Source organism: Salvelinus fontinalis, chromosome 6 (genome assembly GCF_029448725.1).
Source record: "Salvelinus fontinalis isolate EN_2023a chromosome 6, ASM2944872v1, whole genome shotgun sequence".
NCBI lineage: Eukaryota > Metazoa > Chordata > Actinopteri > Salmoniformes > Salmonidae > Salvelinus > Salvelinus fontinalis.
In genome coordinates this window covers 11,006,471-11,022,764 of record NC_074670.1, presented here as the reverse complement: position 1 = coordinate 11,022,764, position 16,294 = coordinate 11,006,471, and the positions used below count along the sequence as shown (strand labels likewise).

Genomic DNA, 16,294 nt, shown 5'->3' with positions numbered 1-16,294 from the left:
TATCTAGATGTGTATCATATCGGAGCCCATGTATCTAGATGTGTATCATATCGGAGCCCATGTATCTAGATGTGTATCAAATCGGAGCCCATGTATCTAGATGTGTATCATATCGGAGCCCATGTATCTAGATGTGTATCATATCGGAGCCCATGTATCTAGATGTGTATCATATCGGAGCCCATGTATCTAGATGTGTATCATATCGGAGCCCATGTATCTAGATGTGTATCATATCGGAGCCCATGTATCTAGATGTGTATCATATCGGAGCCCATGTATCTAGATGTGTATCATATCGGAGCCCATGTATCTAGATGTGTATCATATCGGAGCCCCTGTATCTAGATGTGTATCATATCGGAGCCCATGTATCTAGATGAGTATCATATCGGAGCCCATGTATCTAGATGTGTATCATATCGGAGCCCATGTATCTAGATGCGTATCATATCGGAGCCCATGTATCTAGATGCGTATCATATCGGAGCCCATGTATCTAGATGCGTATCATATCGGAGCCCATGTATCTAGATGTGTATCATATCGGAGCCCATGTATCTAGATGCGTATCATATCGGAGCCCATGTATCTAGATGAGTATCATATCGGAGCCCATGTATCTAGATGCGTATCATATCGGAGCCCATGTATCTAGATGTGTATCATATCAGAGCCCATGTATCTAGATGTGTATCATATCGGAGCCCATGTATCTAGATGTGTATCATATCGGAGCCCATGTATCTAGATGTGTATCATATCGGAGCCCATGTATCTAGATGCGTATCATATCGGAGCCCATGTATCTAGATGTGTATCATATCGGAGCCCATGTCTCTAGATGTGTATCATATCGGAGCCCATGTCTCTAGATGTGTATCATATCGGAGCCCCTGTATCTAGATGTGTATCATATCGGAGCCCATGTATCTAGATGTGTATCAAATCGGAGCCCATGTATCTAGATGTGTATCATATCGGAGCCCATGTATCTAGATGTGTATCATATCGGAGCCCATGTATCTAGATGTGTATCATATCGGAGCCCATGTATCTAGATGTGTATCATATCGGAGCCCATGTATCTAGATGTGTATCATATCGGAGCCCCTGTATCTAGATGTGTATCATATCGGAGCCCATGTATCTAGATGAGTATCATATCGGAGCCCATGTATCTAGATGTGTATCATATCGGAGCCCATGTATCTAGATGCGTATCATATCGGAGCCCATGTATCTAGATGCGTATCATATCGGAGCCCATGTATCTAGATGCGTATCATATCGGAGCCCATGTATCTAGATGTGTATCATATCGGAGCCCATGTATCTAGATGCGTATCATATCGGAGCCCATGTATCTAGATGAGTATCATATCGGAGCCCATGTATCTAGATGCGTATCATATCGGAGCCCATGTATCTAGATGTGTATCATATCAGAGCCCATGTATCTAGATGTGTATCATATCGGAGCCCATGTATCTAGATGTGTATCATATCGGAGCCCATGTATCTAGATGTGTATCATATCGGAGCCCATGTATCTAGATGCGTATCATATCGGAGCCCATGTATCTAGATGTGTATCATATCGGAGCCCATGTCTCTAGATGTGTATCATATCGGAGCCCATGTCTCTAGATGTGTATCATATCGGAGCCCCTGTATCTAGATGTGTATCATATCGGAGCCCATGTATCTAGATGTGTATCAAATCGGAGCCCATGTATCTAGATGTGTATCATATCAGAGCCCATGTATCAAGATGTGTATCATATCGGAGCCCATGTATCTAGATGTGTATCATATCGGAGCCCATGTATCTAGATGTGTATCATATCGGAGCCCCTGTATCTAGATGTGTATCATATCGGAGCCCCCGTATCTAGATGTGTATCATATCGGAGCCCATGTATCTAGATGAGTATCATATCGGAGCCCATGTATCTAGATGTGTATCATATCGGAGCCCATGTATCTAGATGCGTATCATATCGGAGCCCATGTATCTAGATGCGTATCATATCGGAGCCCATGTATCTAGATGCGTATCATATCGGAGCCCATGTATCTAGATGTGTATCATATCGGAGCCCATGTATCTAGATGTGTATCATATCGGAGCCCATGTATCTAGATGAGTATCATATCGGAGCCCATGTATCTAGATGCGTATCATATCGGAGCCCAGGTATCTAGATGTGTATCATATCGGAGCCCCTGTATCTAGATGTGTATCATATCGGAGCCCATGTATCTACATGTGTATCAAATCGGAGCCCATGTATCTAGATGTGTATCATATCAGAGCCCATGTATCTAGATGTGTATCATATCGGAGCCCATGTATCTAGATGTGTATCATATCGTAGCCCTTGTGTATCATATCGGAGCCCATGTATCTAGATGTGTATCATATCGGAGCCCATGTATCTAGATGTGTATCATATCGGAGCCCATGTATCTAGATGTGTATCAAATCAGAGCCCATGTATCTAGATGTGTATCATATCGGAGCCCATGTATCTAGATGTGTATCAAATCGGAGCCCATGTATCTAGATGTGTATCATATCGGAGCCCATGTATCTAGATGTGTATCATATCGGAGCCCATGTGTATCATATCGGAGCCCATGTATCTAGATGTGTATCATATCGGAGCCCATGTATCTAGATGTGTATCATATCAGAGCCCATGTATCTAGATGTGTATCATATCGGAGCCCATGTATCTAGATGAGTATCATATCGGAGCCCATGTATCTAGATGTGTATCATATCGGAGCCCATGTATCTAGATGTGTATCATATCGGAGCCCATGTATCTAGATGTGTATCATATCGGAGCCCATGTATCTAGATGTGTATCATATCGGAGCCCATGTATCTAGATGTGTATCAAATCGGAGCCCATGTATCTAGATGTGTATCATATCGGAGCCCATGTATCTAGATGTGTATCATATCGGAGCCCATGTATCTAGATGAGTATCATATCGGAGCCCATGTATCTAGATGTGTATCATATCGGAGCCCATGTATCTAGATGTGTATCATATCGGAGCCCATGTATCTAGATGTGTATCATATCGGAGCCCATGTATCTAGATGTGTATCATATCGGAGCCCATGTATGTAGATGTGTATCATATCGGAGCCCATGTATCTAGATGTGTATCATATCGGAGCCCATGTATCTAGATGTGTAACATATCGTGCTTGTAAGGAGAGATGCACATCCCTAGTCAGTTGAGTTGAATCAGGAAATCACAGGTTACATTTCCTGCTTTTACTTCCTGTTTTTACTTCCTGTTTTGCTCCTATGGGTACACTCGCAATTCTTGCCAGTCCACCCATTATGCCCATTCTACTCATTCTATTTCTATGGCAGCACATGCAGTCAAGAGCAGAGGAGAGGAGAAAATGTGTCACCCCCCAAAAAAATGTGCAATTCGGATGGTTATTACGGAGAAGCAGTTGTTTGACTGACCAATTACTGTCATCCGAACTTCCACGACCATCACAGACCTAACACACACACTTCTAAATCAGGTAGAGGGAGTGGGAGGGAGGTAGAGGGAGTGAGAGGGGGAGGGAGGTAGAGGGAGTGAGAGGGGGAGGGAGGTAGAGGGAGTGGGAGGGGGAGGGAGGTAGAGTGAGTGAGAGGGGGAGGGAGGTAGAGGGAGTGAAAGGGGGAGGGAGGTAGAGGGAGTGGGAGGGAGGTAGAGGGAGTGAAAGGGGGAGGGAGGTAGAGGGAGTGGGGTGGAGGGAGTGAAAGGGGGAGGGAGGTAGAGGAAGGTGGAGGGAGGTAGAGGGAGTGAAAAGGGAAGGGAGGTAGAGGGAGTGAAAGGGGGAGGGAGTGAAAGGGGGAGGGAGGTAGAGGGAGTGAAAGGGGGAGGGAGGTAGAGGGAGTGGGAGGGAGGTAGAGGGAGTAAAAGGGGGAGGGAGGTAGAGGGAGTGAAAGGGGGAGGGAGGTAGAGGGAGTGGGAGGGGGGGAGGTAGAGGGAGTGAAAGGGGGAGGGAGGTAGAGGGAGTGAAAGGGGGAGGGAGGTAGAGGGAGTGAAAGGGGGATGGAGGTAGAGGGAGTGGGAGGGAGGTAGAGGGAGTGAAAGGGGTAGGGAGGTAGAGGGAGTGAAAGGGGGAGGGAGGTAGAGGGAGTGAAAGGGGGAGGGAGGTAGAGGGAGTGAAAGGGGGTGGAGGTAGAGGGAGTGGGAGGGGGGGAGGTAGAGGGAGTGAAAGGGGGAGGGAGGTAGAGGGAGTGAAAGGGGGAGGGAGGTAGAGGGAGTGAAAGGGGGAGGGAAGTAGAGGGAGTGGGAGGGAGGTAGAGGGAGTGGGAGGGAGGTAGAGGGAGTGAAAGGGGGAGGGAGGTAGAGGGAGTGGGAGGGAGGTAGAGGGAGTGAAAGGGGGAGGGAGGTAGAGGGAGTGAAAGGGGGAGGGAGGTAGAGGGAGTGAAAGGGGGAGGGAGGTAGAGGGAGTGAAAGGGGGAGGGAGGTAGAGGGAGTGGGAGGGAGGTAGAGGGAGGATAAAAGAGAGAGAAACTGCCCACAAAGGCAAAATAAAAGCACTGTCAAATTGATTACTGTTGCAAAGCTTGGCACCAACGCAAAGTGGAATGAAACACTTCAATCTCAAATCACTCAGGCATTTTAGGACTGGAATCAATACACATTACTGTCACTGTGAGGGTGTTTCCTAACACCAACACACACAGTCCTATAAACCACAACTCCCCTCCTCCCCCTGGCCTCATGAATCCTGTGTAACTGCTCTTTTAACACAACTCGTAATTGGGGCGTGGTGACTACATCTCTGAGGCTCTGCACACACACACACACACACACACACACACACACACACACACACACACACACACACACACACACACACACACACACACACACACACACACACACACACACACACACACACACACACACACACACACACACACACACACACACACACACACACACAAAAAGCTGTACCTGTCCTGCTGAGTAAAGGGGTCTCTGGTCCAGATGTACAGGGTCTCCACCAGCAGGGGGAGGAGCTTCAGAGATCCCACTTCCTCCTTCGCTTGTCACTCAAACATGGTCCCTGGAGACACAGAAACACATTGGTCAGTCTTCAAGCTACTCCCTCACACATACTGACACAGACAATACAGACCCTAGTCCAAGTTTAGACCCACTGGCAAGACCATGAGAAGACTAGTGTGGTTTAACCTGTTTGGGCTGCAGGGGCAGTATTGAGTAGCCGGATAAAAGGTGCCCATTTCAAACGGCCTCGTACTCAATTCTTGCTCGTACAATATGCATATTATTATTACTATTGGATAGAAAACACTCTCTAGTTTCTAAAACCATTTGAATTATATCTGTGAGTAAAACAGAACTCCTCTTGCAGCAAACTTCCTGACAGGAAGTGGAAAATCTGAAATCGATGCACTCTTCTAGCGGCTGCCTATTAAAGTCCTTGAGATTTATTCGTTTAGATGCACTTCATATGTCTTCCACTAGATGTCGACAAGGAGCGAGAGAAGAAATGAACTGTGTAACTTGATCTGGGCTCGTATAATTGCTCTTTCTATGACGTGTCACCAGTTTCCTGTTTTCTGGAGAGCGCGTCATGGGACCTGGATTTGCATTCTGATAAGCTGTCGTTACGGACGACTAATATCTCCGGCTTTGATTTTATTTGATACATACATATCATATCATCGTAAAGTATGTTTTTTCAATATAGTTTAATCAGATTATTGACATTTTTTCGGGAGTTTTGCCGTGTTCCGTTCTCTTCCGTTTGTTGACATGGAGAGATTCGTGCCACTTGGCTAGTGCGCTTGCTAAATCGAGAGGGAAAGAGGCCGTTCTAAATCCAAACAACGATTGTTCTTGACAAAGGACCCCTTGTCCAACATTCTGATGAAAGATCAGCAAAAGTATGAAACATTTTATGATGCTATTTCATATATCTGTCGTACATGTGAACTAGTCGTTGGCGCCCAGCTTTTGGGTACTCTCTAGCTATACCGAAGCTGTATGTCGAAATGAAGTTATTTTTTAGAATTCTAACACGCCGATTGCATTAAGAACTAGTGGATCTATCATTTCCTATACAACATGTATTTTTTAGTTATGTTTATGAATAGCTATTTGCCAGAATATGTGTGTCAGAAAAAGTGTCAGAAAAAAATCCGGACGTTGTGGGAAAAAGTAGCTACGTTAGCACAATGTATAACAACTGATTTCAGCTCAAAATATGCACATTTTCGAACAAAACATAAGTGTATGTATAACCTGATGTTATAGGTGTAACGGGCTTCCTCCTTCTCTTCATCCGAAGAGTAGCAAGGATTGGACCAAAGTGCAGCGGGGTGTGAATTCATAATGATTTATTTAACAAGACAAAGACGAAACGAAATACACTTTAACAAACTACAAAACAACAAACGACGTAGACGCACCTGAACATAGGAACTTACATGACACGAAGAACGCATGAAACAGGAACAGACTACATAAACCGAACGAACGAACAAACAAACCGAAACAGTCCCGTGTGGCGTAACATACAGACACTGACACAGGAGACAACCACCCACAACAAACAATGTGAAACAACCTACCTTAATATGACTCTCAATTAGAGGAAACGCCAAACACCTGCCTCTAATTGAGAGCCATACCAGGCAACCCATTAACCCAAGATAGAAAACACATAACATAGACTACCCACCCAAAACTCACGCCCTGACCAATAAACACATACCAAACAACAGAAAACAGGTCAGGAACGTGACAATAGGACTGTCATCTGATGAAGAATATCAAGGTTAGTCAAAAATTATATATCTTTTACTGTTTGTTACGATCGCTAACTTTTACTGCTGGGAAATGGCTTGTGTTTTTGGCTATTGTGGTAAGCTAATATAACACTATATTGTGTTTTCGCTGTAAAACACTTAATAAATCGGAAATATTGTCTGGAATCACAAGATGCCTGTCTTTCATTTGCTGTACACTATGTATTTTTCAGAAATGTTTTATGATGAGTATTTAGGTATTTGGCGTTGGTGTCTGTAATTATTCTGTCTGCTTTCGGTGCAATTTCTGATTGTAGCTGCAATGTAAACTATGATTTATCCTGTTAGGCGGGCTGTCCCGTCGTCGGTACACTTATGACAACATCCAGCTCTATTGCAGGGCGCGAAATTCAAAATCTATTTTTTTTTTTAAATATTTAACTTTCACACATTAACAAGTCCAATACAGCATTTGAAAGATAAACATCTTGTCAATCCAGCCAACATGTCCGATTTTTTAAATGTTTTACAGAGAAAACACCACATATATTTATGTTAGCTCACCACCAAATAAAAAAGAGGACAGACATTTTTCACAGCAAAAGTAGGATTCAAGTAGCATGCACAAGCCAACCTAACTAACCTAGAACCAACCTAAATAACCTAGAAAAAACTACCTCAGATGACAGTCCTATAACATGTTACACAATAAATCTATGTTTTGTTCAAAAAATGTGCATATTTTAGCTATAAATCAGTTTTACATTACTGCTTCCATCATAGCTACAGTCTGAAATCGCACGGGAGTAGCCAGAGAAAATACAGACACCAACGTCAACTACTAATTACACCTCGTAAAACATTTCAGAAAAATATATGGTGGATAGCTAATGAAAGACAAAGATCGTGTGAATAGAGCCAATATTTCCGATTTTTGAAGTGTTTTACAGCGAAAACACAATATATCGTTATATTAGCTTACTACATTAGCTAGCATACGGCAGCATTGATTCTAGTCAAACGGTAGCATAGCACAGTTCGACAGATATATGAAAAAGCATCCCAAATTGGGTCCTTATCTTTGTTGATATTCCATCAGAATGTTGTAAAGGGGTCCATTGTCCAGTACAGTCTTTGTTTGGGATCCAGAACAAACTATTTCCCTCTTGAATTAGCAAGCACACTGGCCGTGCGGCGCTAACCTCTCTTTCTTCAAACAATTCTTGCGTCGCATCACGTCTAAAGTCCAGAATAAATTTCAATAATATAATTAAACTATATTGAAAAAACATACTTTAGGATGATTTTGTGACCTGTATCAAATAATATCGAAGCCAGAGCTCATATTCACCTTTAACGAGCGTTGTCCAGGAGCCGAGTCATTGTTCTATTTCGTGCCCAGAAAAAAATATAAGGTGCGCAGGTCTCACTCCAAGATGTTGTGTTCAGTCCCTGGACGAGATATTCAAGTCCTTTCTGCTCTCACTTCCGCATGACACCCAGAGGAAGGCGTATGACGTGTTTCTACAGTCCTAAGTGACATGACCTTTTATAGACAAGCTCTTAAAGAGAGACATCGCATTTGGAAATCTCAATTCCGGATAGGAAATGGGCTGTAAAAATAGTTCTGTTCCACTTAGAGAAATAATTCAAACGTTTTTAGAAACTAGAGACTGTTTTCTATCCAATAGTAGTAAATATATGCATATTGTAAGAGCAAAATTTGATTAAGAGGCCGTTTGAAAATGTGCACATATTTTCCAGTTTTTCAATACGCCCCCTGCAGCCATAAGAAGTTATACCTGAAATATGCACATTTTTCGAACAAAACATAGATTTATTGAATAACATGTTATAAGACTGTCATCTGATGAAGTTGTTTCTTGGTTAGTTTGGTTGGTTCTTGGTTAGTTAGGTTGGTTTTGTGCATGCTACCTGTGCTGTGAAAAATGTCTGTCCTTTTTTGTATTTGGTGGTGAGCTAACATAAATATACGTGCTGTTTTCGCTGTAAAACATTTTAAAAATCGGACATGTTGGCTGGATTCACAAGATGTGTACCTTTCATATGCTGTATTTGTAACAGTTCCAATGGTGGAATGAAAGAGTCAGGTGCAGAGAGCAGGGTAATCTCCAACAAGTGGATATTTATTCCTTCCAGAAATAAATTACATAAACGGCGACGCCACACAAACAACGGGCGCGTCAAAATACTGTCCAATAAACGTAGCACTGAAATCCACTATACAAAACACCACCAACACAAACAGAAAAACAAGCCCGCACAAAAGTCAGCGGGCAAACTGAGTTTAAATACCCCCTAACCTAAACACAAAACAGGTGATACAAATTAGACAAACTCAAAAGAAAACAGAAAAGGGGATCGGTGGCAGCTAGTAGACCGGAGACGACGACCGCCGAGCGCCGCCCGAACGGGAAGAGGCACCATCCTCGGCGGGATTCGTAACAGTATTGGACTTGTTAATGTGTGAAAGTTAAATATTTAAAAAAAATATCTTTTGAATTTCGCGCCCTGCACTTGAGCTGGCTGTTGTCATAAGTGTACCGACACCAGGCTGCAGCCATAAGAAGTTAACGTGAAGAAAGCAGACTCTAACGTCAGACTTCAGACCAACAAAGAGGTGTGATGGGTCTCCACTCAGAAACATGGTGCATAAAGCTCACTTCATTCTTCAATGTTAATTCTATTTGTTCCACTGCATCAGGGACCGTGTACACTGAGGCTTTACAGCCTTCTACAGTGTGAGGGTTCAGAAGGGCTCAGGAAGCCACTGTTCAGTGATCTGTCTCTCACTCCTCTGTTGACACTACATGTTCCTGCTCAATGGTTCCCCAAAGCGCTTTTCCCATCCTGACCCATCACTCTGGACCCGACCTGACCCAACCCACCCCCACAGTGTTCCCATCACACCTCAGGGACACACACACACAGGAGTGACGTCATCCAGAGCGAGAGATGAACGGCCGTAACGGGGAGCGGAAGAGAGATCAGACGGCGTGTCACTCAACAGGATAACACACACTTCCTTCACCACTTCCTTCCGTGGCAGGAAACGCATCATCACCATCACATCACTTGGCTGTCTATCACTCAGAACATAGAGCAGGATCCAGATCATCTCTGTCATCAGCATTATTCACTGCTCACAGCTTCATAGCAACCTCAGTATGTCTCCCTTCCCAAGGCCAAGGCCCATCCTCTATGGGTTCAATGGACTAATGGGCTCAAATATATTTCAATCAAAGACAAATAACATCCAGCCAAAGATTAACCTGTGATCAAACAGACAGACAGACAGACAGACAGACAGACAGACAGAGACACACACACACACACACACACACACACACACACACACACACACACACACACACACACACACACACACACACACACACACACACACACACACACACACACACACACACACACACACACACACACAGGAGGCTCAAGTGCCAGCAGCAGGATGAGAGGCCGGAGTGACGCATGAGGAATGGACTGAGGGAGGGCTGAAGATTCTCAGAGCTGCTCATTTCAGGGGATTAATCTTCTATTTCTGACAAACAGAAATAAACCCCCCCAGAGAGAGAGACAGAGAAAGAGAGAGACAGAGAGAGAAAGAGAGAGAGAGAAAGAGAGAGACAGAGAGAGAGAGAGAAAGACAGAGAGAGAAAGAGAGGGAGAGAGAGAGAAAGAGAGACAGAGAGAGACAGAGAGAGAGAGACAGAGAGAAAAACAGAGAGAGAAAGACAGAGAGAGAAACAGAGAGAGACAGAAAGAGAGAGACAGAGAGAGAAACAGAGAGAGAGAGAGAGAGAGAGAGACAGAGAGACAGAGATAGAGAGACAGACAGAGAGAGACAGAGAGAGAGAGAGATAGAGAGAGAAAGAGAGAGATAGAGACAGAAAGAGAGAGAGAGCGAGAGAGAGAGCGAGAGAGAGAGAGATAGAGACAGAAAGAGAGAGAGAGCGAGAGAGAGAGAGCGAGAGAGAGCGATAGAGAGAGAGAAAGAGAGAGAAAGAGCGAGAGAGAGAGAGATAGAGAGAGATAGAGAGAGACAGAGAAAGAGAGAGAAAGAGAGAGAGCGAGCGAGAGAGAGACAGAAAGAGAGAGAGAGATAGAGAGAGAGAGAGAGAGAAAGAGAGAGAAAGAGAGAGAGAGAGAAATGTCGTACTCCAGAACCACAGTCTGGTCCTTGGCCTACATACAACCAAGACATCAGTCTGGTCTAGTGGGGCTTTATCCTGGCAGAATGTGTGAATGCGAGGCATTGGGTTTCCACTGTAGCAGATAATGTTGTCCTTCAGCGTCTGATGGCAAAGTGATCTCCCACTGGACACAGACGTCAAGTCAACATCTATTCCACGTTGGTTCAAAGTCATTTCATTTAAATTATATGGAAACAACGTTAATTCAACCAGTGTGTGCCCAGTGGGCTGTGAATGTGTGTGTGTGTGTGTGTGTGTGTGTGTGTGTGTGTGTGTGTGTGTGTGTGTGTGTGTGTGTGTGTGTGTGTGTGTGTGTGTGTGTGTGTGTGTGTGTGTGTGTGTGTGTGTGTGTGTGTAAACCCCCAGACACACACCCTGCTCTGTGATGCAGAGCTAGAAAATTAGTGTTTCAGTTGTAGTGTGAAGATTAGAGAAGAACAAGGAGAGCATCTATAAATACACTACTACACTGCCTGGCAATCATCACTAACCTGCATCCATCCATCCCTCCAGACCCAGGCAGGCAGCACAAAACATCACCCTATCTAGTACCAATGATAGGAGGATGTCCGTGCATCTCTCTAATTCTCCCTCCCTCTCTCCCTCCCTCCCTCCCTCCCCATCTTCTCAAGCCAGTGGCTCACTGAATCTACTGCCAGTTTGCGTTCTCTCGCCCAGTGAGTGAGTGAGTGAGTGAGTGAGTGAGTGTGTGTGTGTGTGTGTGTGTGTGTGTGTGTGGTTTTGTGATTGTGTGTGTGTGAGGTGTTAATAACAGTGCAGCAGATAGCAGTCACTAGACTCCTCTCCAAAGCAGACAGTCATATTGGGAGGTCTACCAACAACACATTCCACGGAGAGTAGAGAGCTCTAACAGAGAGTAGAGAGCCCTAACAGAGAGTAGAGGGCCCTAACAGAGAGTAGAGAGCTCTAACAGAGAGTAGAGAGCCCTAACAGAGAGTAGAGAGCTCTAACAGAGAGTAGAGAGCTCTAACAGAGAGTAGAGAGCCCTAACAGAGAGTAGAGGGCCCTAACAGAGAGTAGAGGGCCCTAACAGAGAGTAGAGAGCCCTAACAGAGAGTAGAGAGATCTAACAGAGAGTAGAGAGCCCTAACAGAGAGTAGAGAGATCTAACAGAGAGTAGAGAGATCTAACAGAGAGTAGAGAGCCCTAACAGAGAGTAGAGAGCCCTAACAGAGAGTAGAGAGATCTAACAGAGAGTAGAGAGATCTAACAGAGAGTAGAGAGCCCTAACAGAGAGTAGAGAGCCCTAACAGAGAGTAGAGAGATCTAACAGAGAGTAGAGAGATCTAACAGAGAGTAGAGAGCTCTAACAGAGAGTAGAGAGATCTAACAGAGAGTAGAGAGATCTAACAGAGAGTAGAGAGCCCTAACAGAGAGTAGAGAGATCTAACAGAGGGTAGAGAGATCTAACAGAGAGTAGAGCGATCTAACAGAGAGTAGAGCGATCTAACAGAGAGTAGAGAGCTCTAACAGAGAGTAGAGAGCCCTAACAGAGAGTAGAGAGATCTAACAGAGAGTAGAGAGCCCTAACAGAGAGTAGAGAGATCTAACAGAGAGTAGAGAGCCCTAACAGAGAGTAGATAGCTCTAACAGAGAGTAGAGAGATCTAACAGAGAGTAGACAGCTCTAACAGAGAGTAGTGAGATCTAACAGAGAGTAGAGAGCCCTAACAGAGAGCCTCAAAACATTATGTAACACAAGACAGACAGAGACTGTCTGACATATTACACACGACATATTACACATTCTCTGCTCTCACACACACATGGACAAACGCTTGCACGTGCCACACAGACTGACTTAGCTTTGGGACATCCTGTGTTCTGCATAAACACAGACCCACGCGCACGCAGCGGTAAAGAGGATCAACATGCTACAAATCAATACACAAGTATATATTTTAAAACCTGCATATGTAGTTAATATTGCCTGCTAACATGAATTTCTTTGTGTCACTTCTCTTGCAACAGAGTCAGGGTATTTGCAGCAGCTTGGGCCGCCTGGCTCGTTGCGAACTGTGTGAAGACTATTTCTTCCTAACAAAGACAGCCAACTTCGCCAAACGTGGGATGATTTAACAAAAGCGCATTTGCGAAAAAAGCACAATCGTTGCACGACTGTACCTAAACATAAACATCAATGCCTTTCTTAAAATCAATACACAAAAGTATATATTTTTAAACCTGAATATTTAGCTATAAGAAATCCAGGTTAGCAGGCAATATTAACCAGGTGAAATTGTGTCACTTCTCTTGCGTTCATTGCATGCAGAGTCAGGGTACAGTGGGGCAAAAAAGTATTTAGTCAGCCACCAATTGTGCAAGTTCTCCCACTTAAAAAGATGAGAGAGGCCTGTAAAGTTCATCATAGGTACACTTCAACTATGACAGACAAAATGAGAAAAACAAAATCCAGAAAATCACATTGTAGGATTTTTAATGAATTTATTTGCAAATTATGGTGGAAAATAAGTATTTCGTCACATACAAACAAGCAAGATTTCTGGCTCTCACAGACCTGTAACTTCTTCTTTATGAGGCTCCTCTGTCCTCCACTCGTTACCTGTATTAATGGCACCTGTTTGAACTTGTTATCAGTATAAAAGACACCTGTCCACAACCTCAAAAAGTCACACTCCAAACTCCACTATGGCCAAGACCAAAGAGCTGTCAAAGGACACCAGAAACAAAATTGTAGACCTGCACCAGGCTGGGAAGACTGAATCTGCAATAGGTAAGCAGCTTGGTTTGAAGAAATCAACTGTGGGAGCAATTATTAGGAAATGGAAGACATACAAGACCACTGATAATCTCCCTCGATCTGGGGCTCCACGCAAGATCTCACCCCGTGGGGTCAAAATGATCACAAGAACGGTGAGCAAAAATCCCAGAACCACACGGGGGGACCTAGTGAATAACCTGCAGAGAGCTAGGACCAAAGTAACAAAGCCTACCATCAGTAACACACTACGCCGCCAGGGACTCAAATCCTGCAGTGCCAGACGTGTCCCCCTGCTTAAGCCAGTACATGTCCAGGCCCGTCTGAAGTTTGCTAGAGCGCATTTGGATGATCCAGAAGAAGATTGGGAGAATGTCATATGGTCAGATGAAACCAAAATAGAACTTTTTGGTAAAAACTCAACTCGTCGTGTTTGGAGGACAAAGAATGCTGAGTTGCATCCAAAGAACACCATACCTACTGTGAAGCATGGGGGTGGAAACATCATGCTTTGGGGCTGTTTTTCTGCAAAGGGACCAGGACGACTGATCCGTGTAAAGGAAAGAATGAATGGGGCCATGTATCGTGAGATTTTGAGTGAAAATCTCCTTCCATCAGCAAGGGCATTGAAGATGAAACGTGGCTGGGTCTTTCAGCATGACAATGATCCCAAACACACCGCCCGGGCAACGAAGGAGCATTTCAAGGTCCTGGAGTGGCCTAGCCAGTCTCCAGATCTCAACCCCATAGAAAATCTTTGGAGGGAGTTGAAAGTCCGTGTTGCCCAGCAACAGCCCCAAAACATCACTGCTCTAGAGGAGATCTGCATGGAGGAATGGGCCAAAATACCAGCAACAGTGTGTGAAAACCTTGTGAAGACTTACAGAAAAACGTTTGACCTCTGTCATTGCCAACAAAGGGTATATAACAAAGTATTGAGATAAACTTTTGTAATTGACCAAATACTTATTTTCCACCATAATTTGTAAATAAATTCATTAAAAATCTTACAATGTGATTTTCTGGATTTTTTTTCCTCATTTTGTCTGTCATAGTTGAAGTGTACCTATGATGGAAATTACAGGCCTCTCTCATCTTTTTAAGTGGGAGAACTTGCACAATTGGTGGCTGACTAAATACTTTTTTGCCCCACTGTATATGCAATAGTTTGGGCCACCTGGCTCGCTGCAAACTAATTTGCCAGAATTTTACGTAATTATGACATAACATTGAAGGTTGTGCAATGTAACAGGAATATTTAGACTTATGGATGCCACCCGTTAGATAAAATACGGAACGGTTCCGTATTTCACTGAAAGAATATGTTTTTTGTTTTCGAGATGATAGTTTCCGGATTCGACCATATGAATGACCTAAGGCTCGTATTTCTGTGTGTTATTATGTTATAATTAAGTCTGTGATTTGATAGAGTAGTCTGACTGAGCGGTGGTAGGCAGCAGCAGTTGGCTCATAAGCATTCATTCAAACAGCACTTTCATGTGTTTTGCCAGCAGCTCTGCTGTTTATGACTTCAAGCCTATCAACTCCCGAGATTAGGCTGGTGTAACCGATGTGAAATGGCTAGCTAGTTAGCGGGGTGCGCGCTAATAGCGTTTCAAACGTCACTCGCTCTGAGACTTGGAGTAGTTGTTCCCCTTGCTCTGCATGGGTAACGCTGCTTCGAGGGTGGCTGTTGTCGATGTGTTCCTGGTTCGAGCCCAGGTAGGAGCGAGGAGAGGGACGGATGCTATACTGTTACACTGGCAATACTAAAGTGCCTATAAGAACATCCAACAGTCAAAGGTATATGAAATACAAGTGGTATAGAGAGAAATAGTCCTATAATTCCTATAATAACTACAACCTAAAACTTCTTACCTGGGAATATTGAAGACTCATGTTAAAAAGAACCACCAGCTTTCATATGTTCTCATGTTCTGAGCAAGGAACTTACACGTTAGCTTTCTTACATGGCACATATTGCACTTTTACTTTCTTCTCCAACACTTTGTTGTTGCATTATGTAAACCAACTTGAACATGTTTCATTATTTATTTGAGGCTAAATTGATTTTATTGATGTATTATATTAAGTTAAAATAAGTGTTCATTCAGTTTTGTTGTAATTGTCATTATTACAAATAAATACTTTCTTATTTTTTAATCGGCTGATTAATCGGTATCGGCTTTTTTTGGCCCTCCAATAATCGGTATCGGAGTTGAAAAATCCTAATCGGTCGACCTCTAATATAAACACGCTAAAACATAAATCATCAACCGTTAGACGCTCATATGTCACTGAGATGTGATGTTTCCTAAAGGCACTGAGGCGTTCTTCAGACTACATACATGTCATGTGTAGCCCAGCTAAGTGAGACAGCCGTCCAGTTGTGACTGTGTCAATGGAAAGTAGAACTAGACGTTAGCTCAACGGGGACTGAGAGACAGAGGTTGGGGCCGCGTCGGGTGGGCCTGTAAATAACCAGGATGAACGTGGCGTCGTTGTTGC

General features: G+C 43.8%; 1 protein-coding gene across 4 annotated transcripts in view; it reads right to left on the bottom strand.

The window, feature by feature from the left end:
* Nucleotides 1–16,294, bottom strand: part of galnt1 (UDP-N-acetyl-alpha-D-galactosamine:polypeptide N-acetylgalactosaminyltransferase 1) — a 105,831-nt gene that overhangs the window by 62,129 nt on the left and 27,408 nt on the right. For 3 of the 4 annotated variants that reach the window (XR_008759849.1, XR_008759850.1, XM_055924872.1), the window contains exon 2: nucleotides 4,996–5,107. The exons of the other annotated variant lie outside the window; for it this stretch is intronic. The gene's annotated coding sequence lies outside the window, so the exon portion shown is untranslated. The remainder of the gene's footprint in view (nucleotides 1–4,995; nucleotides 5,108–16,294) is intronic. 4 annotated transcript variants of the gene reach the window in all.